A 26,747-nucleotide genomic window follows, 5' to 3' on the forward strand; every position below is an offset into this window, starting at 1 on the left:
TTGCTAATATACACATTTTCTGCGACAAGTTCGCCAAGATAAGTGATAAGTTCAGATATGATAAACATAAATTCTTCATCAGTGAAAAGCAATTTGAAAGATGTAGAGAGTAGACAAGTAATATAATTATCTGCTTTGATTAGGCAGACGTGACGATAATTCTTGGAACATTCTTGTAAAACTCTTTACAATGATCTTTCGCGGTTATTTAGGACAGGCTCTTGACTAGGTTTATAATAATGTGGTAAATATATATTAGTATGCTTTGACGTTGAAGGATAACATCACGAAGATTCTGCATGTGTGAGAGTTCTCCATAATGTTTTCAAAAGAATGTGAAGTTTTTCAATCTCCAGTTCATACTTGGCCTGAATCGTCCTCATTCTGAGAGAAAACTTCTGCGCAGTAGTGAGCCGGCACGGGATGGGTTGAAATGACGATGATGATGAAATATCCCGTAAGCTAAGTGAAAAGAGCAAACAATATCGACGGGGCCTGAATGAACGGTTCTATAATGCCAAATACAAGACGAAAAACGGGACCCGCATTGTTAGTGGAAAATCGAACTCGAATGTCGCGAGACGAAAGGCTCTTTGTGCACAATCAATGGGCCCTCGATTGCTGATAACTTTCTTTGCAGTTCTAGACTGAGTTTGAGTTCGAAACTGCTGTCGGGTATCTACTCTTGTAGACCCTCCACTTGTAAATTGTAACTAGTTTCTCATAATGAAAAGCAATGAGATAGAGCAATAAGTTTGTCGATGTGACTAATAGGCTTAATAAAAATTAAACCAATTTTTCCTATTGATTACTGCGCTAACAGCTGAACACTTTTAATAGATTATATTGCCCAGGTTATGTAATTGTACACTGTAGGTTCCTTCCTCGTTCTCCCTAGATCTTAACCAAATTCGTACCTATGGAGAAATACATACGGGTCGGATTGAGAACCTCCTCCGTTTCCAAGTTGGTTAAAATAGAATTAGTCTTATTGTTCCCGCATTGCCGAATTTCATGAAAGATAATTTATTATTTGAAATGTAAGTCACGTTTAGAATTTCTTTGAGTTACATTTTCCTTAACTTTGGGTTTCAATTAAAAATAAAGCTCGGAAAAATTTTGTTCCCTTGGTAGAAACTTTGAAATAAAACAAGTTTATTTGAATGAGATTAAGTTGCGTACCCATATAGGCTGTAATTTTATAAGGATATTTAAATAATATGGTTTTTTTTTTAATAATTTATAATATATTGAACCTTCAAAAAGACTTCAAAAGTAGAAATTCTTCAATAGGACGATTAATTTGTGAGTGGCATATCATCAGATTGGTTTCATTTAAAGATGAAGATCATTGGAGAAAAATGACTTTATAAATCATTCATGTCCAGTGCTAAAATTTACTATAGTCCTAGTCCTATTTTTTCATCTCCTGTAGGTAGGTACGCTGTTTGTAATAAATCGTTCATGAGAAATTCAAGAGAAGTTTTTCAATTTCTAGTTATTTATTATGAAAATGTTGAAATTTATTATTACAGCAATGCAGGTTTACTAGATGTATTCAAAGCATACCGAGTGTTTAAATTACGAATATCTTCCATTCTATAAATTAATTAATTTTGTCTGAATTTGCTGAGGCATGTCGTAATTACTAATTTGAGAGGCAGCATATTACATTTACTTGTATTCAGGTATATTTAAATTGGAAATAAAATCTCAATGTTTTTGTTAGCCTCACTGTGCTTGTTTTTAAACTTCGTATATTCTAGATTTTATTACATAATTAAGAATTTTATATAGTTTTTATGTGCACTGACATTCCTATATCTACTTCATCTGATAGGTATGATAAAAATTGAAATAGAAATGTTTTTTTTTATTCTAATAAACTTTTTCAAGTGCTTTTGAATCGTCAAGTGAATCTACTACTAAAAGAACAGTATATAGAAATAACATCAACTATTTAGGAAGTTCAAAATATTGTAGGTAGGTACTTTGGTACGTGTATGATTTTGTTGCAATGCCGATAAAGAATGTGCACTTTATATTCTTTCTGTGTACAGTCTTACAATACATCTACGCTACGAGTATGCTGCAGGGTGCAGAATAAATCAGTTTGCTTGTCAAGAGGCGATGTAGAGCTGAGGCCAGCTTTAACTTTGCTTAGTAACAACATGCGTGGCATGGAGGGATCAAAGTGAATTGGATTACTAATATTCCGCTGACGAAGTGGATGGACTCAAATCACAACGGCAGCTACCCGCAACAGTGATTCCACGAATAACACTTTGTAGTACACGAATCACTACCAATATTATAAATGCAAAAGCCCGTTTATTTGTTAGTTTGTCCTTCAATCACACTGCAACGGAGTAATTGGTCGACGTGATTTTTTAAGACTTGGAGAGTGACATTAGGCTGCGATTACACCTGTAAGTTTTACACAGGTAAGTAGCTTACGTAATTAACTTCAATAAATTTACTAATGCAAACACTCTTTACTAAGTAGTTGATCGTACGTAAGTTGAAAAATTTACTTACCTGAGTAAAACTTACACGTGTAATCGCGGCCTTTTTATCCTAGAAAAATCAAAGAATTCTAACTCGATTTTTAAAAATTTAAATTCACGCGGATGTCGTGGGCATCAGCTATATACAACGAACTATATTTTGTAAATAAATAAATAATGAACTGTATACCTAAAGGACTATAGCTAGGATCCTCGCTGGGCACATTGGTTTCTGCGCGTTGTTTGTTTCCAAGACTTTATTAAGACCTGCACTAACAATGTTTTATGTAAAGTTTGCCCGAGAGCCATAATACCCACCGACATGTAGCATTATCAACTGTAATAATTCACAATCTCAACATTACCGCAGAAATTAAGATGTAGCCTCGCAGCGGTCACGTACGGGCCGACTTGTTTGAAATACGGAGGAGCTCATCGGTCTAGCACTGCTCGTTAAGCGTCGGAGCGTGCTTTTATTACGGCAAAGCGTGCGCCGCTGTCAGGCGACACTTGAATATTAAACTGGCAACACTGGGTCATGAATATTGCCGCGTACCCGGTTGTAATCGAGCGTAGCGTGGTGATGAACGCCACCAGAGAGTTGTCGTATTTCGTAGAGTTAGTGATGTCCCACAAAATATCCTCAACTTAGCGGGCTAGCATGAATGTTGTGATTACGTTGTTCATTGTGATAATCGCAATAGTTGTAATTGCTGCCACTGTTCAGGAAGGACTATTGCGATTAGTGAAATAAGAACAAACGGGTCCTAAATCTGGTGCTATTTTTATCCACGGGCAGCATTCTAAAAGGAATAGAAATACATTTAGCCCTGTCATCTTAGTTTAGTTTAGTGTGCAAGAAAATTAGCTACAGTATCTGCCAAGGTGATTGTGATCTTCCCATTAAAGCTGTTAAACTTTGGTGCTAGGATTGCTGATTGGTGCACCTACGAGTTAACTAATCCTGTTTTATATCATTCAGTAAATTGGCGCTGGACCTGCTTTAACTCTGTCAATACTATCGTTATTTTTATCATAATGGCGCAGCTCCAAGTTCCAAACTTATGTGTCTTTATACTCTGATTATTCATGGTTTATTATTTACATTTACAGTTATTTATATATAAATAGGTATAGGTAAGCCGTGAATAAACTATGTGTAATTTATATGTAACGCCTGACGTATCTATTTGCTGCTCCATGGTGTAACTCAGTGAAACGATTCTCGTCGCGTCGACCGCTGCAATTTGTCGTGATGGATTTCATCTCAGGTGATGTAAGGCACGGCTGATTAGATATGGCTCTATTTTTCTATCGAATAATGTGGCAAAAACCTGTTCAGTTTCACTATTAATCTCACCGTCTAGTATAGTGCCATGCGCCTCCGATCGTTCTAAAGTTAAAACTAACTTCATACTTATAGGTACAGTCACAAACAAAACATTTTAAGGCTCATTTTTTATTATTCGATAAAGCAGTTACTGTAAGTAGGTACAATACGCGGGGACAACATGCAGCCGAAAAAACGAATAGTGATTGATACACATGTAGGAATACCCCCACAGACGCTCAGAGATCGTATTGACCAATGCGTTTGATAAAAATCACAAGCTTTCGAGAAACTTTCTACAATGTGTTCTCAGTTGACCAATGAGAATGGCTTGCTGTACAAAACATACAAACATAAGTTCAGGACAGTACAAACATATATTTTTAAAATCCCCCATAACTTGAATGAGACAAATTGATGAGTCTAAGATAATATGCCCTTTGTACGTTTTTGTCTGGTTCACACTGGGTTGACTGATAAACTAAAAGCTTATATCAGAATGTAATATCAATCTACATTTTGCTGATGGTAGCAATTTCGCACACACTACATACCTACCTATAACGGATAAGAACCCACAGCTGCTCTAATGTGCTGCGCTCAGCGTTCGAACTTTATAATTACAATGTAATTACAGCTCGGTTTACTAACGGACTGTGTTTCCGCAAGATAAGGTACCTACGTACATTGTTTTCAATAGCTCTTCTCTAAGATAAATCATTACCAAGGCCCCTCTTCCGTCTGGTATTTCTATTTTGTTTGCTTTCTTGATTGCTGCTTTTCAAATTCCCTTTAATGTTATATGAATTGAAAGAGTGACATACTTTTTCCTATCATGCTCTACTTAATTACCTATACTTAATGGATAATCCATTTATTCATCAGCTTACAAGCATCCGCTGCTGCATATGAGCACTTTCAAGAGCACCACTATGCCTCTGTCTCCTCGTTCACCTTCTTGAGACTATAGATCCACTACAAACTACCTATTACGTAACAAGTTTAATATTTTAAACATTAACCTTTGAAGAATTTGTGGGAGACATTTTCTTATCGGAATTGAACTGTGGCTATGTGAATTTCATTTTATTAGACACTTGAAGAACAATAATAAAAACATGAGTCATATCTAATACCGATGGAAATTCACAAGCAAATAAAACATTGATGTGCAAGAATTCGCCACAGCTGCTCTAATATGTTTCGCTGTACGTACCTACTCATAAGTACTGCACTTGATAATTGCTTACGATGTAATTACATACTTGCCAGAGAGCCGTCGTGGCCCGCTATTCCTATCTACTTCCAATGCATTGAATTTGTTCCCATTTTCTATAGACATTAGAATATAGTAGAACAGAACAGAAAGATTTTTATATTCAAATAAACTTTTACTCATAGATACTTTTAAATCGTCAAATGTATTTATTAATTTTCCTGGCGTCTTTATAGTGGCAATAGAAATAGGTACATATTCTGTGAAAGTTTCAACGCTCTAAATATTATGATTTACGAGATACAACCCGCTGATAGATAGACGGACGGACGGACGGACAGCGAAGGCTTAGCAATAGCGTACCGTAGGCAGTAGGCACCCTTTGGCTACGGAACCCTTAACAAAGTGGTATACCGTATAATCCAGCGCTATTTCGCTACTGGAATAAAGCATTTTGATCCAGTCTTTCCCGGGAACGAACTTACTGGATTACTGGAGTGGAATAAATGTGAACTGATTATTATTTATGAATCCTATTTCAAAATGGCGTGTTTAATCTCTAAAATCGTTCGGAATCTCGTTAAAAATGTATTTTGTTCCACGGTATTACGTATCTGATATTAACGAACAGTGAACGAAAATGAATTTCCTAATTTGATAGAAACTAACCGTTGAATTTAATAATAATTGTGTTAGTGCGATTTAATTCTGTATTTAATCATGCGTTATCATATGAGATTTTTGATAGATTATTTAGAACATAATTCAAACATATATTATAAATGCGAGAATGTGTCTGTCTGTCTGTCTGCTGGCTTCACAGATCCGTTTAACAGATTTTGATGTGTGTTTACCACATCGCTGTTTTAGTTTCAAGCTTCAGTCTTTATCGAAATTTTAAGTTTACGTATTTAATTATAGCCATTATTAGATCATCTAGTTATTCAACAATTGGCAATCAAAGGGTGTACAGTGGTAGCTTTTTTGATTAAATACCTGAGTACCCTGATTAGTAAGTACATACCTAGATAATAGATAAACTCATAACATAAACAAGTGTGTGAATTTATTTGTGTCAGTTGAGCGTACAATATTATTATGCTCAAGGTGATGCGGCGATGTGTTTGATACATATTTGATTTAAATATTTTATCAGTGATCTTAACGCAGAGACGTAGGTACTATTAATTTCTTTATATGTAACCAGAGCACTAGTAGTTATTGCTTAACCAGTGCGATCATTTGCATGCGCAATCGTTACTTATTGCAACACGGTATCGTAATATTAAGATACTAGTATAGTGTGACAAGTATAATAAATAAAGTGCCGTGGTAGTCTAGTGGTTATAACCTCCGCCTCCTATTCGGGAGGTCATTGGTTCAATCCCGGGCACCTCTTACGTTTCGGAGTTACCTAGGTACGTTTTAAGGAATGAAGTGTCACTTGATTTAACGGTGAAGGAAAAAGTGAGGAAACCGATATGCCCGAGAGTTCTCCATAATGTCTGCCAATATCTATACGTGTAATAAAAAAGTATCTCGTATAAATTATGAATAGTAAGATGCCTTTGATCAAGATCTAAGGAGTGCAACTTCTAAACGTAGTGCGTACTAGGTATTAGGTATATATTATTACTAGACGATGTCCATCGTACATTCGTTCATGTAGGATAAATAAAAATCTCGTGAGAACTCTGACTGTCCGGGATAAAAATAGCCCTTCTCCGGGAAGTAAGTTATCTCTGCACTAAATTACCGTTATTACCGATTACGTTAAAACCGATTAAACGGATGGGCCGTGAAGAGGTAACAGACAGACAGACGCTTTCACATGTAACTATAATATTGTATAGATGTAGAATTGCATCGGTCCTGTAGTAAACGCGGATAGTGTTAGTGCTTCAATGTGCATCCGACCACCTATAGTCCGTCTTAGATTTTGGTTTTGGTCAATGTTGCTCGGCCACCGTAACAATTGATATACCGGTCCCACTAGACCGTACTATACTTGCATTGCTGTACTGGCACATTGGATACATATTTGATCGGTTTATGCGGTCAATTTGGTCAGCGCTATGTGAGACCTAGATACACAAGGCCTTGCGTTATTGATGATGATTCAATATGCAGCTTGAGTACTTAATTATTAACGGCTGCTGATTATTAAGTATGATATGAATTGTTTTATAAGTAAACGTATCATTGTTATATTTAGCTCGTGAATAAGCAGCGTAGATATTTACAAAACATATACACCTACTTTGTGAAAACGCTTGTGATATCCTGACTGAATTAACAAATAATGAAGGTACTGAATGATGCCCGCGACTTCATCAACGTGTATTTAGGTTTTTTTAAATCGTATAAAAACTCTTAGATTTTCTAGGCTACCAAATTTCGTTAAAATCGGTTGAACGGATGGGCCGTGGAAACCTAGACCTTTCGCATTTGTACCTAGTATAAGTATGGATAGGAATGCATTTCTATGGTTTACTTATACTTCAGAAGTTCGGATATCCATCTTATTCATTATTAAAACTTCGGTTACATTTAGTACCCACTAGCAGTAGTATATAAAAAGAAAAGCTGTACTGAACACATCTGATTTATTTAATAGAGTTTGATAAGGTCCATAATGTTTTGGACTAGATTCCACTAGCATAAGAACATTTTGTTAGAATCGTGAATAAACTACATACGAAGTAAGAACGTACCTATATAAAAATTCTTACGAGAATGTTATCTACACATGCCACGAAGCCAATTTGCTAAAACATTGTTACACGCGATAGTTAGGTACATTGTGTAAAGGTGTGCTAAAAAACGTGCGCAAAATCGCGTATGTAAGCTAATAGTATATTAAGCACATAATCTAGTTAAAAATCAATCAATAAGATGTAAGTTGTGACCTTTAGAAATACCACTAAGCTGATCGTATACTTACCACAAAATCTACTAAAACTAACTAAAATGGACATCTTCAAGTCCAGAGTGAATCAGCATCATCTAGAGAAGGGCTGAGAAGTGGTTTTGGCTTCCTATTAAGAGGGTCGGATGTTCGCTCCTGGGCAAGCATCTCTAACTTTTCGATGAGCTTTATAAACCGCTCCACTCTATTCCATGGATATGCGTCAGACCTTAAGCTGCCTATAAACTAGAGGCAAGTCGAATAATTGTAATTTGAAGGCATCCTTATGGTCGTGTGCAGTTTCTTTTATCCAGAAAAATAAATCACACATGGGATATAACATAAGTTTAACAGCTTCCTCATTGTGATTATTGTGATGTTAATTCACTGTCGGCTATACACCGGGGTCGGTATCCAGAATCCGCCCTATAAATTAAATCTCACGTGCCAGTAACAAAGCTTTTTGATTTTAACATTAATTGTATTACTTTCGGACACGTTGTTGGTTGCTATAACAAATAGGATTAAAACGTGATAATTTGGCTTTCCAAATAAATATTAAGGAATGTTCACACATTCTAAATTATACCGATAAAAAACTTGAGTTTGTGCTGTCTAGTTGTTTGTTTCATTTTATTTACACTACACAATAGGTATGACTGCATTTTGCGGTTTTGGCTGAAAATTTCATCTTAGAAAATCAAAGAGTTCCTACGGGATTTGATGAAGAGTTGCGCTCCGGAAATTAGCACAAGTAACTTTTTATCCTGGAAAAGCTAAGAGTTCCCACAGAATTTATAAAAAACCTAAATCCACGCAGACAAAGTCCCGGGAATCATCTAGTAGTCTATATACGTTGTTCGTTGTCATTGATAGATTCAAATCCCAGATGGTTTCATGATTATCCGGTAGTGACGCGCGGAAGTCGCTGTCCAAAAAAGGTGCTAACATTTACATCGAATACAATATGAGGCCACTTTGCATATTGACCGGCTTATGAGAACAAAGAAACCAAACGCTTAACAATATTCCTAGACTGATAGCATTATTTTATGGTTCAATATCATTATTATTTAATAAGTCCATAAAACTATTGCACAACAAAATTATTTCATACTAGCTGACGCCCGCGACTTCGTCCGCGTGGATTTAGGTTTTTTGAAATCCCGTGGGAGCTCTTTGGTTTTCCAGGATAAAAAGTAGCCTATGTGCTAATCCAGTATTATTATCTATCTCCATTTGGAATTTCAGCCAAATCCGTCCAGTGGTTTTTGCGTGAAGGAGTAACAAACATACACACACACACACACACATACACAAACTTTCGCCTTTATAATATTAGTGTGATAGTGTGATAAAGCGAAATGATTAAAAAATATAATTAATGTTTTTTCAATTAACTGAGTCATTTAATTTTCTGTTTAGTAGGTAATAATTATCCCTGAGACTAGACTAGAATAGATGAAACAATCTCAAATATTTGTGGACAAAATTGTGCATTTTCGACAGTAAAATGGCTAATCTTTAAACTCATCGGTTTAGGGAGTGCTATAAGACCTAGAGGACGTAGGTTTGAATGCCAACATAAGACAATATCCGGAGCTAACTTATCGCAGGCTCTTAGTTGGAAAATAAAGGAATAATTGTCTAATACTTGGATAGCATTCTTTAAAAAAATCTAAATGCCACTTATATAAGAAGAAAAGTCATGACCACACTTACCGACTGACTCATCAACGCCTTGCCCAACTCCTTAGACTCAAAAAGCTGAAATTTTACACCAAGGTTCCTTCATAATGTAGACAAGGAATATGGCCAGATATTTCAAAATTCTCACGGGACCAAGCCGCTGGCGGTCGCTGCTGCTTAATGTTTATTCTAACTAATCTTTTGTTGTTACTTACCTACGTTTCAAATTAAATATTCTTTCTAGTTTATAACAAAGAGATCATAATTAAAGTAGTAGTCCTAACAAAAGTAATATGACCAGCATTAAGCTTTATCCAGAGATCATCCGGGCGCGGCGTGCGGACGTCGACGCTCACAAAAGGTGTTATGATTTATAGCGCCGCGTTGAATACAATATGAAGGGACTTTGCGTACTGGCTGGATAATAAGGAAAAGTTTTTAAACAAAATTTTTGCTACGCTAATTTTGAAAAGTTGATATAACATGTAGAGCTGAATATAGTAAGAGTGTTACGACTATTCATATTGAGTTTTTAATCAGAAATGCGTATTAACTAATACTTAGTCAGCGTGTTACCGATTCTTAGCAACTCATACAGAAATAATTCTGAAGCACACATCATTATTACGAGTATCTCTAGCATCTGAAGGAACGTAAATTAAACTGTAAACGCCATGCAAATGTTTACTATACGTCTTTTTTTATAATAATGTGCGGCAAAAAGCTCACGTTTCTTTACAACTTTTGTGCGCTCATCTCAAAGATGTCGCCAGTCGTAGTTTGCAGTAGATACGAGTAGATTGTGCACAAGTTTGTCTCGAACGTCATTAAAATTCAACGCAACGCGTCTCTCCAAGTGCGTCCCACTGCCGAGTCTCATTGTATTGTTATTTATGTTTTCTTTACAAGTAGCTCCACTGTATCATGGCTGCCTTACATTACTCGAATGTTTTCGTCCCAAATGAAAAATGTTGTCTTTTTTTACGGAAACTGCTAGCACTAAAAATTAATGAATAACAAAATTAAGTACGTCCAAAGATTCCTTAAGTATAAGTTTTTTTTTAAATTCAATTTCATACATCGAGTTTAATATTAATTGGGTAATATTTAAATAAGAACGATAGTATAGAGTGAGTTACAGGGAGACGCTGTTAAAGCTATGTCATAAAGTCCCTTGTATGTATTACCGTATAGAAACCGCGATGGATAAGTACAATGACGTTCCGCGTTTTGTCTACCCAAGCCTGGATCCCCGACTGTGCTAGGTACTTAGTAACACGCACAGCGCACTGCGCGTTGTGTTGTGTGCGCTATTTTTACCCCAAAGCATAGGAAGTGCCAATTAAGTGTAATTGGTGGCGTTGGGAAATAAAACAAACTGTGACCAGTTCGATTAATTAAGCCACGCGTGTACTGCGGTTGTTTAATAGTTCGCGCGATTTGCGTCAGGTTAAAATTTTATAAATGTATATAGATGTTTATAGTAAAATACTGGCCAAGTACGAGTCAGAGACTTCACTGGTTGACACAACTAAATAGGATACAGAAAGTCACATCAACGTAAGCTAAAGATTTTCCACCAATTATTTTCTGAGTGAGAGCGATATGCAATCTAATCAGCTTATTTACCGACAGCGACTCAAAGAACGTGGCTCAATGATCTGTAGTGTGTGCAGTGCCTTAACGATGCGTCGATACTACGTACAGTATACATGTGTATCGGTAGATCTTATATCAGATGGCGTAAAGGTTGAAATTGCACAAAATTACGTTATTTCATGTGGTCCGTCGTACCTATATGGCCGGGGAGCCTGTAGAAACTTTTGAGGAAGCGCTTGATAAAATTCGGAAATTAAAATCCGAAAATTGGTAGGAAAGAGTGGTCATTTTCGTTTCTTGATTTCGGTAAGCTAGTTAGACCTACCAGCTAGTCCGTGATTGTTTCATAATTTTTAATATCCTAGAATCTAGAATATTAAAAATTATGAAAGGATTCTATCTAGGAGCTAGATAGAATCCTTCTATTACGATACTAACTACGATATTAAAAATTGTGTTAGGTAACTATTCTGACTGCCCTAATCATCTGCCATTGCAACAACACGTCTTAACATACATGTCATGAAATTAGTGTAGTGCGTAAAACATAACTTTTGTGGCATTCTTCCATAAATCACTATAAACACGCCTGTCACCCATCAGGTTCAGTTAGGTGTTCAGGTCAGTATCGTCCGCAACTTTGTAATTTGCATATTTTTACACGTACATATATCACTTTTACTTTATCTAATAAGAAGTATTGCTAAAAATCTTATGATCGCGAACCTATCCATTATCCGGCTGTCAGGTCTAATTTACCTAAACAAGGTTTAAACGGAAAAGGCCAGCTTTAAGCTGTAATCAAGCACTTCCTCGAAAATTCCCACGGGCTCTCGGACCAATATCGATGTCTGCCGACAGTTGGCGAGCGACCAACGCTGTGTCGCTGGATGCCGACTGACCATTTCGTTTTATTTTATGCTCTCATCAGGACCTTTGCAGAGAAATTACTGTTAAATTCAAGAAATAGAACACCGAGCTGCCCAATGCAGTGTTTTCATTATTTCTGATTCATAATAGTGAAGCTTTGTTGTCTGGAAAAGTTTTTAATCATCATCATGATCAACCCTTCACCGGCCCACTACAGAGCAAGGGTCTCCTCTCAGAATGAGAAGATTTAGGCCATAGTCTGCCACGCTGGCCCAGTGCAAACTGGCAGTCGGAAAAGTTTATAATTTTTACTAAGTAATTAGTCCTTAACTTATGTAATCCAACTTGCATAATCCCACGCCTGAGTAAATTCCGTCCAATTTTTTTTACAACTCTCTTCTGGGTCTCTTTAATCCGCAAGTTGAAATTCACGAACTTTTCGGGAATCCAAAAGTAACAGATGATGCCCATGAGATAGTTAGTATTCATCTGACATATGGAGATCAAATACGGTATATTTATATACCTTATACATGACCTGCCCGTAACCATTGCACTGTACCTAATGCAGCTACAAGGCCAACGTTGGCTACTTGCATTTTGGAACGTAGGTATAGCTAGTTTAAAAAATTTAGATTCCAGTTCCTCAATAAAATCATTTTTAATCCCCGACCCAAAATGAGGGGTGTTATAAGTTTGACGTGTGTATCTATGTATATGTCTGTGGCATCGTAGCTCCTAAACTAATGAACCGATTTTAATTTAGGTTTTTTTTTGTTGGAAAGATGGCTTGATCGAAAGTGTTCTTAGCTATAATCCAAGAAAATCGGTTCAGCCGTTTGAAAGTTAACAGCTCTTTTCTAGTTACTGTAACCTTCACTTGTCGGGGGTGTTATAAATTTTTAATTTACACTTGTTTGTAAATAATAATTTCACAAATAACTTATGAAAGCGTAACGACCTCATTGTTTTCGTTATTTTACTTAACTGAAAAATAATTCGGTGTGGTTTGTATGAGGTGAAATAATAAAGAAAATCAGAATATCGATGCGTTCCCCATGCGGGCTCGGCTTATTATGTAAATGCGATCCCTTATGTGTTTTGTTGCTGAAATTGTGGGCTCACGCCCTCGAGACAAGGGATCCATAAAATAGTTCACCACTTTATTGAGAAAATATTGTTTATAAATAATCGTAGATTCGCAGCGAACTGAAAGGGGGGCTTTGTTTATGGTATCTAGGATATTCAACAGAATAGTGCTCCTCTCATCACCTCCTGTTTGTATTTCGAAACTTCGACGTAATCAATGCTATATAATCGAAATCCCTCCTGTTGATTCTAACTTTGGTTAAATAAACAATTTTAGTAGGAGCACCTACATACTAGAGGTGTCAAATATGGTTAGATTCCTATATCATAATATTAATGTTTGTTACAGAAAAATATTGAATATTTTTTACGTTAAAATATATTAACTATCAAAAAAAAAGCCGCAAGCAGAAACTTGCATGCAAACGATTTTCAACCTTATTGACATATTTCAGAAAACCACATATTAGCAATCTATGAATGATACTGAGCAAGAATATGACAAAATAACAACTTTCTCGTTACCGTCAATAAGGTCGAGAATCGCTTGCACCTGTTTTTCTGTTGCTTTCACCCCTAGCGAACCATTATACAGATTACCACCTTAAAAGCGACGTCTGGGAGGTGTCGGAGGAGGTTCTGTAGAAATATATTATATCACTTTAAAAAAACAAATAATTTTTATTTTGTATTTTTATACTTAAATTATTTCTTTTCATTTTTTTTTTTATAAGAATCATTAAAAAGAAGTGAGAACTTATCGCCGGCGCACTACTGAGCACGGGTCTCCATTTCAATAACACTCAAGTAATAAAAATAGTACCTAACACGATATACTAGTACCAACAAATTTCAAAGGCACTTGTAAACCTTTACTTCAATAAGTACCTACAAGCTTCACAAAAATAAATAATAGATTCTGTATTCCTTGTTAGCACCCTTCAGGTTCAGATACGGAACCCTAAAAAGCATGACAATAAAGAAATCCCGAAAGACGTATAGTATATGGTAATAATTTTACTCTAAATACCTAGGTACCTATACCTACCTACGTATTTATGCAAAATTAAAAACAATTGGAATGATAAAGAAATGTCAAGAAGGTACAAAAAGTAGATAAGTTTACCCAGTTACCTATTTAAAAATCGTTTTAATAACGAGTTTTTATTTTAGCCTTCATCACGGCTAAAACTAATACAAAAATCGAACAACCCAAGCTCCAAGCACGCCGGAGTTATAACAGACACTCGGTTCCTATGGCTACCTCCCAGTTCCATCATGAGACCCTGGATATAATCCACTATGCCCACCCGGTTCCATCATGAGACCACACAAACACACACATTTCCAAAAAGACCAATACAATTTACGTACCTAACCTATAATAACAAATATGCGCGTCACAAATCTACAAAATCAAGTAACTAACCTAATCTGTGATAATATCAACTCCGAATATCGAAATATGATATTATTTACATTCAGTATTCACCCACAACCAAGTTCACAAATAAATAAAACTACTGTCCTGATTGAATAGCAAAATCGAAAGAATCTATTTGATAAATGAAACTACCGAGGGGCGATATTCCAAACGAATTAAAAACCAACGCGTAGCGACAGAATATAATATTTTATCGCGTATGATATTCGCTACTGATATCGTGTGACGTAGATCGTAGGTCTATCTTTGGCAAACGCCTCGTCAAATTTAAAAGCAATTACTAATAGAAAATGTATTGCTTTAAAAATTTTATATTAAATATGGGGTTTAAGGAATATCTAATATCCTGAATATTTTTTTATATTGAATATGTATTATAGATAAATTATTTTTTGACACCACTACTACATACCTATCTACCCTATCTACCATAAATTCCACCAATGATATATTATAATTATTGATACATTCCTCATGCACCCTATTTATATGGGAAGGTAGAGATATAAATATGTAAATAAAAAGAGCAACAATGCGCAAAATATCGTACCCACAAGTTTTAGACTCAGTGGTTTGAGCTATAAGTACATATCAATTGATATGTCTGTCAGCAGTATTTAATTTTCATATTTTATAGATATTTTTAGGTATTTTCAATATTATCCACGTGGATTAAGGTTTTTAAAGATCTCGTTTGACTTTCTCAAAATCCTGTCTTAAGGTGAACGCACACTTATCCGAGCCGAAGCTGCGTCGAAAGAGTCGAACGAAACGAATTTTAGAATTATTCTCTATATGAAATCTACTTCCGATTCGGACGATTCGACGCGGGGAAGTGTACGAGGTTTCATGAGATTTCATATACAGGATTCTAAAATTCGTTTTGTTCGGCTCGTTCGACGCGTTCGACTCGGATAAGTGTGCGTTCACCTTTAGTGAGGGTTTATAGGTTTTGTCTAAAACATTTCGAGTTTCTAGATATAACGATTTGAGCTTTTTTTAAAGTATAAATAACAACCAAACGAGCAGGCGGGTCACCAGGACAGGTGTTAAGTAATTACCGCCCGCCCATGAACATTTGTAGCATCAGAGAACCCTCCAATGCGTTGCCGGCTTTACTTTTGATACGTCAAAAGTTTTCTTTATAAATACACAGTTAGATATTACGAGTCATATTTAAAACGAGGCTACGATAATACAGGGTGTTATGACGTCATAAAATCTAAACTTTATACAGCTTCGCGGTTTACGTTCAGCGGTTGCAGCATCCTTTATCGTGTTAATATCTGTTACCTTGTACGTTTTAACCTTCGTAAACTGTTTAGCCAAAACGTACATTTGCATATCGTTAAACTGAACTGTTTATGACTCTCGTAAAACAAAATATCGAGATAAATACTACGCGACAGGTTGACATGGCAATCGGGGAGGGAACGCCTCACACACCCGCACAGTCCCCGCGCTAACTCGATGAGGGCGAGCGCGGGTGACGTGCGGGTGTGCGGGGCGTTCCCCGCCCCATACTCCGATTGCCATCTCAACCTGTCCCGAACTATACCTATATGTCTAGTTGCCTAGTTACTCATAAAAAAAATTGTAAGTACCTGGATAGATCCAGGTTAATTCTAATATGACTATTCCAGTGGGAACTATTTAGTTATAAAATGAGAAAAATCTGAACAACACATCGCTCATATCGGAAGACTAATAAAGTAGCATATATGTCCGTCTCCGGGATGCAACTATTTTTGTGCCAAGTTTTCTCAAAATCAGTTAAAGGGACGGGCCGTGAAAGGGTAACAAATAGACTGACATTTTCCCATTTATAATATTAAGTAACATGGATCATTCTGTTTTAAATAATCCCGTTGGCACTTTTATGGTCCTAATATTATTCCGCTGCGTATTTGTTTCGTAATATCATAACAGTAGAGATGTTATCAGTGTGCTCTAGCTCTGGGCGGCTTATAATAATATTCATTGTGCAAGCAACAGCGTGTGTACGAAGAATTACAATCGGAATTATAGCTCCCACAACGAGTGATCAAGGTCGGATGTAATCAGAGTTGGCAGGTGTTCACTGTTTGGTTACAACTTGTAACGTTTTTGACAGCTTCTTACCTAGGCCTAGTTCATGTTAACCAACACGACGAGCGAATTGCGTCAAGATTTATAGTAATTGAGTTGCACCGAAAACGACACCGCCAGCAAGCCAGCCAGCTCTATCGCATGTCGCAAAATGTAGGATACAAGTGCTCACGTTATCCGAATATTTTCGCTGAGTGTTAGGCCAATGTATGCAAGGGGCTTAAGTATTTTTTAAATGTTTATATTAAACGTTGAGTTTGAGCGTGTTGTAAAAATTTGACGCACAACTGAAACTCTGAAGGAGATAAAAATCAACCATGTACCATTATTATGGTAAGTAGGTACTTTAACGTGTATCACCTATTTTAGTATTCACTAAGGTTAAAACTAGTGCTAAAAGTTTATTAATAGACGGATAATTACCGAAGTTTACATATATCACTTAAATAATGTTATAGTTGCTTTTATATTGCATAATAAAAGTTAGTAGGTACATTGACAAGTAACAACATAGGAGGAACATAATAATACTTGTGTCCTAAAATGGACGTGGTTGTTCTTAGAATCCCACGCATTGTTTTGCTAACAACAACGGGCTGATCACACGGATTTTGCTACTAAGAGTATAATACAGCATTTACTAAGTTAGGACAATCTCCTGGGTGCAGATAATTTAATGCATACTGCAAGTATTTTCTAAATACTAAAATGAAAATTCGCCATCTAAGTTTCCTTTTTGCTCTCCAGAAAATATATATTAGGGATGTAACGGAAGCAGTTTTATCGGAACCGAAGCCGGAATCGGAGTTTTTAAATTTGCTTTCTCGGAATCGGAACCGCAGTCGGAATCGGAATCGGAAGCAGGGTGACAAGAGAGAGAATTATTATTTAAGGACAAATAAAACATTATGTAGTATTTTTTTTTATTTTAAGTTTCAGTTGTAACATAAAAGTTTTATGTTTTATGATAAAACATAAAAAATGAACAAAATTGGCATATAAACAACAAGTTTAAATAGAATGAATTTAAACCCGAAGTAGCATGTACTAATCAATTAGTAATTAAATTATATAACCAATGAACGTGTCGTGCTGTCGTGTGCGTTAACAAGTGAAAAAATAATTGACAATTGAGTGCGCGGGTCGGGGGAGGGGCGATTCCCCGCGCGACGCGTATGAACCTGTCGAATCATAACAGTCGGTCGGCACACGCCGCCGCACTCGCCCGCTATCTATGCTTCGACCTCCGATTCACACCTCCGATTAAAAAATGTCGGAGCCGGAGTCGGAACCGAAAGTATAATAGTAATCGGAAGTTCCGACTTAACGGAACCGGAACCGAAGCTCCGTACCATCCCTATTATATATATAAGTGATTAATAGATTAAAAAAAAAAAAAATAGCGGACTACCGATAGATAGTTAAGCGATTAGGTAGATACGTGCAGTAGGAACGTGAGGAACTGTCAATGAGTTGCTGGCCTTTCAGAATTTTGATAGATACTGTGTAAAGTTCAAAGATGATATTTTGTCAACCACATAATATTTTTAATACATTTTTTTGTTCACTATAAACACACGCTTGACCACAATCACAATTGATGGAAAGCGATGATGTGGTCTAAGTATGGGACGTGTTTACCAAGAAGATGCCTACTTTCACTTGTTTTAGAGGTACCCAGATTTAATGGTTACCAAGACCGTAATATACATATACATGTATCGCTACTATAATAAGTACTTCATTGTGTAATTCACAAAATAATATGTATATTATGTATTTTCGGATTACGGCATGAACGTATGTTTGTAAACTGATGTTATTTTCTACTGAAAAACACCAATGAATTTTTTACAATACAACTCATTATTTTAAATGTTCAATTTAATATTTATGTATCACTGGAAAACAAAAGCCGGCTCTCTCATTGAGCCGCAGATTTCCATTATATATTTACGGGTAAAAATACATATTATATTTCGAAATAATTCCACATTTACTGGCATTCAAAAGCGCTTTCCGGAATTATTGAAAAGTTCGACTATTTTTATCCGTGCACTGATATTTTCCATTGCTTATAAAATGTAGTTTGTAACATAGCCAGGCTAGGGTTTGCAATATTGCTTATTTGCCTTATTTCGAGTATTCTGGCGACATTTCGTCGGTCTATTTCCGTAAATTGGTTATGATACATACAGAGAGCTCGTAACTACTTATCGTATTTGAACTTCGTATAACTTGTATTCACTATTCCCGGGAACAAACCAGAGATCTCCCACCCAACGTAACGAAGGTAAATAAATGTATTACGTAATACTCTACCGTCTACGTTAACGTTGCGTTTGCTCTAGCATGAATATACACTAAGGATTCCTTTACCAATGTGAAATCTACCAATATTATTGCTTCATTTAAGAGGTTATCTTAGCACTTAGTGGAAAAGGGTTCAGCTAAGGCAAGGCTTAGAATGAAAATAGGATAGCATACTTGCTGATGCCCGCGACTTCATCCGTGTGGATATAGGTTTTTTTAAAATGAAATGTGAATGGGAACTCTCTTATTTTCCGGGGTAAAAAGTAGACCAATAGATGATGCCCGCGACTTCATCCACGTGGTACTACCTATTGAGGTTTTAAAATCGTGTGAGAACTTTATAATTTCGGGGACGAAAAGTGCATGCAATGCAAGCTATTTCTATAGGCATCAAACGTCAAAATCTTTAAGTCGATGAGCCGTCAAAAGGTGACAAATATACATCTAGACAAACAGACAGACAAAAACAGACACAGACAGGTATACAAACAGACACTATTCCACATTTTATAGTAGGTAGGTATGGATGGAGTACGGATCTTACAAGTATGTATATATGTAAAGCATTATACGCATATGGTTTGTATAGACTATTGGTAGCAGTTTTGAAATCTCCCGCAAGCATGTAATGTAGCCCGAATGTGAGCACGTAATTGCTTACTTGCCTCATTTCGGATTCACTCGCGACATGTCCGAGGCCCGGCGGCGGCAGCGCGTAATCGTGTTCGGCTTTTGTTTGATAGACAACGGGTTAAATCGTAAATGATAGTTGATACCATACAGATTGATGCTTTATGCCATAATCCACATCCATACTACAACTTTATCAACTAGCTGATTCCCGCGAATTCGTCCGCGGGAATTTAACTAGAGACTGATTTTTCAGGATAAAAGTAACCTGTCTCACGCTCCAGATCTTCAACTATATACATGCAAAAAATCCCTAAAATCCATCTCTCCGTCGCAGCGTGATTGAAGGACAAACCAACAAACAACACACACTTTCGCTGTATGTGACTTATGATAGTGTTTAGTTTAGTCAGGTAGTGATGCGAAAATGTATCTAGATTTGTCTGTTTCCTATTCACGGCTCGACGGGCACAAAGATAGCTGACAACTTGGACAATACTTTTTATTCTGGAAAATAAAAGAGCTCCCAAGGGATTGAAAAAATCTATGAAGGCGCGACCTTACCTATAGTAAAACCACACGAGTAGATGTAAAACTATATGTGTATACCTAGTTTGTATAGTACCTATAACTACACATTATTTATTAATTCATCAGCTATTTATTAACTTGGATTTTTACAAAATATTTCTTTAGTAATCTTCGATAAGTTTATTTCTATAGAATATTTTTTTAATTAAGTATTTTACCAGAATTATATTAAAGCAATATTTCTTTTTTTTTCAGGTAAGAAAAATACGCCGACAGCTCGAATCTATTAAGAAGTTAACAGCCATGGTAAAAATGCTTATTTTAATATGAATGAAAAGTTACGGAATAATTTAAAAAGCTCGTTTAATGAACAACAATGGTTCTCAACGTGAACGTGTATTTGTATATACTTTCTTAGTATATAAATAAAAGTTGTTGAATAAAACAAGTAAGACTTAATAATACATACGGTGGTTAAAAGGAAAACGAAAAATTATGTATAAGTATGTGTACTTACACATTATTATATTTTAACTTGGTATGCTACAAACTTGAAGATAAAGCAGCCAATGCGAATTAGAAATGAGAAAGAATGAAAATGTGTTAAAATTTTCCTATTATACAATAACAATAGCGCACTGCAAGGTAAATGGACAGACATCACAATATGTAACAACATACTCTTATTGTTGCAATTGTCTGACGTTAACACAGCATTATTCGTCGAAATGACCAACGTTCTCATTGACGGATTCCGTAACACGTGACAATGCAAAATAGCTGGGGAGCTGGTGGCAGTTTTGGTATTTCAATTAGCTTGTCGTTTAAAGTTTGGTTTGTTTGTTTTAAAAATGTCTTAACTAATATTGAACTATAAAATCACAGACACAGACCTAGTAACCTAGTTTAAAACACAAAAATAAATATAACAATAGTTTGGCAGACTAAGACGCCCCTACCTGGCATTTAGTCATTATGGTAATTTGTGTACATAATATTATACATAACGATGTAATGAAGACCATTAGCCAGAAATCAAATACTTAGTTTAACTTTTAATTTAAGCAAAAAAAGTCAAATAACTAAATCTAATTACTTAGTTGTTTCTGGCGATGAGATGTCTTAACTATAGACACCTGTAGAGCTGAACCACGGCGGCCTTGATAGTTATTGAAAATCAGTTAGTTATATTAATCAATATACGATTATGTTACTTAGCACAAGTACAGAAAATAAAACACAAACTCCATGTTTTGTCCGTGTACCATAGCAAAAGTGCCAGATGCGAGTCAATAATTTAAAACATTCTTAATTAATTAGTAAAGCAGGTATAACAAATGGATATGCCAGAAATAATTTTTGCTTATGCGTTCACTATATTCTTCTGGCACTCGAGGTAAGGATTTAATCTTTTCTGCCACCAACTCCCTAGTTAAAAAGATAGCCAGACGGACGTGCCATACGAGCGTTTCGCAAGCGATTTCAGTAATATTGCACAAGACAATGCGCTGTAACAATGCATTCGATCTGGGAGTCTGCTGACGGTGACGTGCGATTGTTGTTCGTCCACGTGTGTTCTCGTGTTCTCGAAATTATTGTGACTAATCTGTACAAAAATGCAATCTTGGTGCTGTTTATTCATTTAGCCTAGTAAGTACACAGTAATTAGCCCGAATAAACAAAAACTCAACGCGGCGGGTAACTTTTTGTATAAGTACTGTAATGTAGGTGCTTATTTACTGCAATGTACACTAAGTGAATAATTACCGACATAAAGTAAGTCTCCTTTTATAACAAAGATATTTTCATAAAAAGAAGATTGCCCGAAGCTATTTCAATACAGGGAAGTTAAAGTATAAAACGTAAAATAAAATATAAACTCATTAAAATACACATTATTTTGATGTTTAGTTGTTAACCTCAACATTATTTATCTCAAAGTAGTAGCCCATCAAAGTATAGATGTACTTACAATTTACATATTTATTACATAAGTTGTTAATATTTTATATCTCTTGTATATTATGTTTACGAGTGCTATAATACTTATAAATGAAGGAAATGATATAATAAGTGTTTTCCGTTTCTCATAGACTTTGACATTACTTAGTAATAGATCGTTTTCATCGCGTGTTAAAACAGTAAACATATTATTAACTAGCTGATGCCCGCGACTTCGTTTGCGTGGATGTAGGATTTTTAAAAATCCCGCGGGAACTCTTTGATTTTCGGGGATAAAAATTAGCTTATGTGCTAATCCAGAGTATAATCTATATCCAGTCTAAACAGCCTAATCCGTCCAGTAGTTTTTGCGTGAAGGAGTAACAAACATACACACACAAACACACAATATACACACAAACTTTCGCCCTTATAATATTAGTTTGATAAGGTAAGTAGTGTAAAACGATACAAAAGTTAAGTAGGAGTGTTGTATAGGATTCAAAACATAACTTAATTACGAGCATCTTCCAGTTCTCTATTATTTATCACAAAAGTAGATTTCTATTGTTCCGTTTCCAATTCCCAATAGAAAAGTGACTCGGTCGCAGCGGCAAGCTCAGCATTCGCAATAAAAGTGTTTACATTAGAGTTACTAGAATCAATCTTATAGATCGATTGTTTTCTTAGCTAGAGAGCCAAGAAATTGTTTGACTTAGCCTAGTCTATTGCTTTGAAGCAACTAAGTATTCTAGAAATTTCTATAGGTAAATGCCTCAGTTGTTTGTGTCTCCACTTTCAATTGAAATTAGGCCTACAAGCTTCTACTTTGCTGTATATAAGTAGGTAATATTATATGGTATTATTCTACATAGAAATGATGTACTTAATTTAAACCTCCAACACTCTTGTACAAACAATGTAAATACCTACATATCATCTACACCTAACTATGAGATGTGTAACCAAATATTTGTATTAGCTAGAAACTTTATCAGTCCCTGTGGAGAAGGTTGATCTATCAAACTAATAGGTATAATATATTGATGCTTTATTGATATTCGCAGCTTTCGTTTGTTTATTGATCACACAATGGTTGGGGGGTTTTTGATATATTTATTGTTTTGTAAGTAGTAAACTATTACAATTTATTTCATTGGAAAGTTTCCAAAACTCGTAAAATAGGTACCTTTTGTTTAAATGTTTAGAATCCTCTCATACATCCAACCTTAATATAGAATGTAATATCAAATAATATACACCCTAAAAACCTTTGTTTCAAACCACAATTCCAGTTCCCTGAAACAAATAGAAGTTGTTGAATGGAAAATTTCTGACGAATTGTGTAGGTATCTAATATGATATTGTCAAAAGCTTAAACACCGACGTACCTACACGTAGGTTTGCCTTGGCAATCCTAGGAGAGGCAACTCGACCAATCAAGAATTCTTAATTTTACCGGTCAGTATTGCCCACATTCAGGAAAATAAGAAGATTCTCTAAAGGACTATCTTAATTCTTAACTTATAAAAAGAAAAGTTCTGACTCACTGACTTATCAACGCCCAGCGCAAACCCTAGGACCTAAAAAGCTTTACGAAGAGATTCCCTTTATAATGTAGATACAAGGAATAACACGGAATTTTTGAAATCCCATGGGAGCGAAGCCGCGGGCGCTAGCTAGTAAAAAAATAATCATGCTCTCGCAACAGACTTTTAACCTGGTGGACAGCACAAAATAGGAACTTGCCGAGTTATCTTCTTTTAGGATGGCCTAGGCAAACCTAGGAGCGCCGATGTTTCGTCTTTGTCTAGATATAACAGATATATAAAAAGCCGTCACATTTTAAAAGCGCCATTGCGGTGTAAGCTTAATGCGGCATTCATAATAGCTTTTAAGCAGTGCTTTTACTACACTCTTAAATATAAATAGTTATTAATGTTGCGTATAAAGGTGTGGTCACACCGAGAAACTGTTTACGCAAGGGTGTGCCCGCACGCGATCACCCCATTAGCATGGGGCAATATTTCATACGCATTCATATAAAATGCAAGTAACGTGTCCACTTTTATGACAGTGTTGGTTGACACAAAAATATATCTACCTAATGTTTGTGAGAGCTTTATTTAGTGACAGACGTCAGGAAGGTAAACTTTTTGGGTCTACGTAATTTATTCCCCAACTTTTAATTCGCGGCGAGTGGTTTTTGTACCTATATGGTTGCCTAGCAACGCATATCGATGTAACTAACTGCGTTTGATTTTATCTATTCTAATATGGGTTTATCTGCTTACTCTGTTGGTATATCTTAGGCCCCTATTAATATAAATGTAGGTGCTTACTACTGTTTATACATGGCCATGTACCTAGTATACATTTTAATACAAGTAAGACTTAACGTGTATTATTTAATTTAATTTACGAATAAATATTTAAAACAAAAAATTAACGTAAGAAAAGTACGTGGAGTCTACTTTCTTTTCAACTTGGTTAAACATAAAGTCCAAACATTTTAAGCAATCAATTAGATAATGTTTTGCTAGTGTTTGAAATTGAAAAGTTGTGAACTAGCAGAACCTTTTTCATTGCTAAAATTGATGTTGTTCAATAAACAAGCTAGACTCTATCGACAGAAAGTTCCATTAGGAATTGATGCAATCTCGCTTTCGTATCGCTGGAGCCGCGAAAACAATTAAAGCTTACGCAGACACAAGGCGTGACGATTTTTCCCTTCGAGAGAATAAAAAAGGTATTCTTATGGAGCCTCTCAATATATTTGCAATAATCACTACCCATATTGGGCGTCACAACAGACCAACGAATTGACGTATTTTTTTGCTTGGGTATAGTTTAAGATCTATAGAGTGAGATAGGCTTGACGATATGCCAAGGTATGATATACATATCGAATATTGCGAATCCTTCCGGTTTCGCAATATTTGATATGTATTTAAAAATTATTTTGAAATTTCCTTGAAGTGTAGGTAGAAATACTATCATAAAAATTATAAAAAGATATGCCAAGGGATTTTTAAAACCAAAGCCACGCGGATGAAGTCGCAGGCATTGGCTAGTAATAATATAGTTCTTTCCGGTAAGAAGGGCGTTCCGAACCAATGGCAGATTCTCTTATCGATTCAAAACCTCTTATAAAAGTTTATTTGAGTAAAACATCTCTCTATTTCTATTTCGACAAAACCACCTATTAGGAGTAAACAAAAAATGGTAAAGGTACAGGGTATGTAGAGGACGCGTAAGATTCGCGTTGTTGCAGTCTCGTGCTGCCCGTTGCTGCTTCATACAATTCTTATTGTATAAAATGTTCACGCATTCATTGTGCTGCAGTCGTCGCGCTTTGTGTGTCCAAGTCTTTACGCGCACCATACAAATGAGCGCACAATTTTCAATTCCATTTGTATAATTACTAACAGATGTACGCGGTTTGGTTGAAAGGTTATAAAACAGTGATACGATCATGTTATAATGCTTTTCAATTTCCTCTCTGAAATTCTCTCATAATTACCGATAATAGGAGAAAGTAACCAATAACCTTCAAAAATTAAGATAAGAGGCGCACATAGATGCGCGCTTTTACCTACTTTAGTATTGCAGCGGTGCGTCGCTTCCTTAGCGGATATCTTCGTCATAATAGCTATATCTGCATGCCAAACAATCCGATCTGTCCAGTGGTTTGAGCTGTGCGTTGATAGATCAGTCAGTCAGTCAGTCAGCTTATCCTTTTATACAGGGTGTTTGGTAATAAGTATATAATGACGGCACGTACCCATGCTACTTTGATCTGATAAACACAATGCTGAAGTATAATGACGAAATAAAATTATAAAAATTTCCATACAAAATTTTAATTTTTTTTATGACCAAGTTTTCATGGACCTCATGTGCCCTAACTCACTGAGATCGTTGGCCTCAGCCTATCTAAAGATGGCCAACGATCTCCGTGAGTTAGGGCACGTTGGGGGTCATGAAAACTTTGACATAATTTTTTTTTTAATTTGGTAAGGAAATTTTTATAATTTTATATCGTCATTATACTTCAGCATTGTGTTTATCAGATCAAAGTAGCATGGGTATGTGTCGTCATTATATACTAATTACCAAACACCCTATATATTTAGATATACATATTCTACATTTACTACTCGTCTTCTTCTTTGTCGCAACACTCTTGGCAGAGCGGTCGTGGTCATCATGAAGTGACGTTTTGGGGGGCAGATGTTACACGCCTCACGAGCATTCGCCACTTCTCCCTGCTGGTCGACATTCTGGTACACTCGTGCACGGCACCGCCCACAGCGGACTTAATTTGGTCGGTCCATCGCGTAGGCGACCTTCCTCGCCCTCTGGTACCCTCCACCTTGCCCTGCACCACAAGACGCTCAACGGAGTCACTCTCGTACTACTCGTATTAATTAGTTAAATACCTAAATTCAAGTGCCAAAATGTTTCAGCCCACAGTCCACACCTTATCACATTATCTTGCATCTATCCACTGTGAAACACGCAGTGTTACAAAACATGCATTATGATTTATTGATCCGCTGATAACCTATCGCCCACATTATCTATAGAGC

General features: G+C 36.0%; 1 protein-coding gene and 1 long non-coding RNA gene across 2 annotated transcripts in view; both read left to right on the forward strand.

The window, feature by feature from the left end:
- The window catches only part of LOC123870389 (protein couch potato), a 282,532-nt gene that overhangs the window by 25,688 nt on the left and 230,097 nt on the right, over positions 1-26,747 (forward strand). The window lies entirely within an intron of this gene.
- On the forward strand, positions 2,410-22,805 carry LOC123870391. Its single transcript, XR_006797067.1, has 4 exons — positions 2,410-2,502; positions 10,152-10,156; positions 10,983-10,985; positions 22,794-22,805. It is a non-coding gene; the product is annotated as an uncharacterized LOC123870391 (long non-coding RNA).

This window comes from Maniola jurtina, chromosome 12 (assembly GCF_905333055.1).
Source record: "Maniola jurtina chromosome 12, ilManJurt1.1, whole genome shotgun sequence".
Classification (NCBI taxonomy): domain Eukaryota; kingdom Metazoa; phylum Arthropoda; class Insecta; order Lepidoptera; family Nymphalidae; genus Maniola; species Maniola jurtina.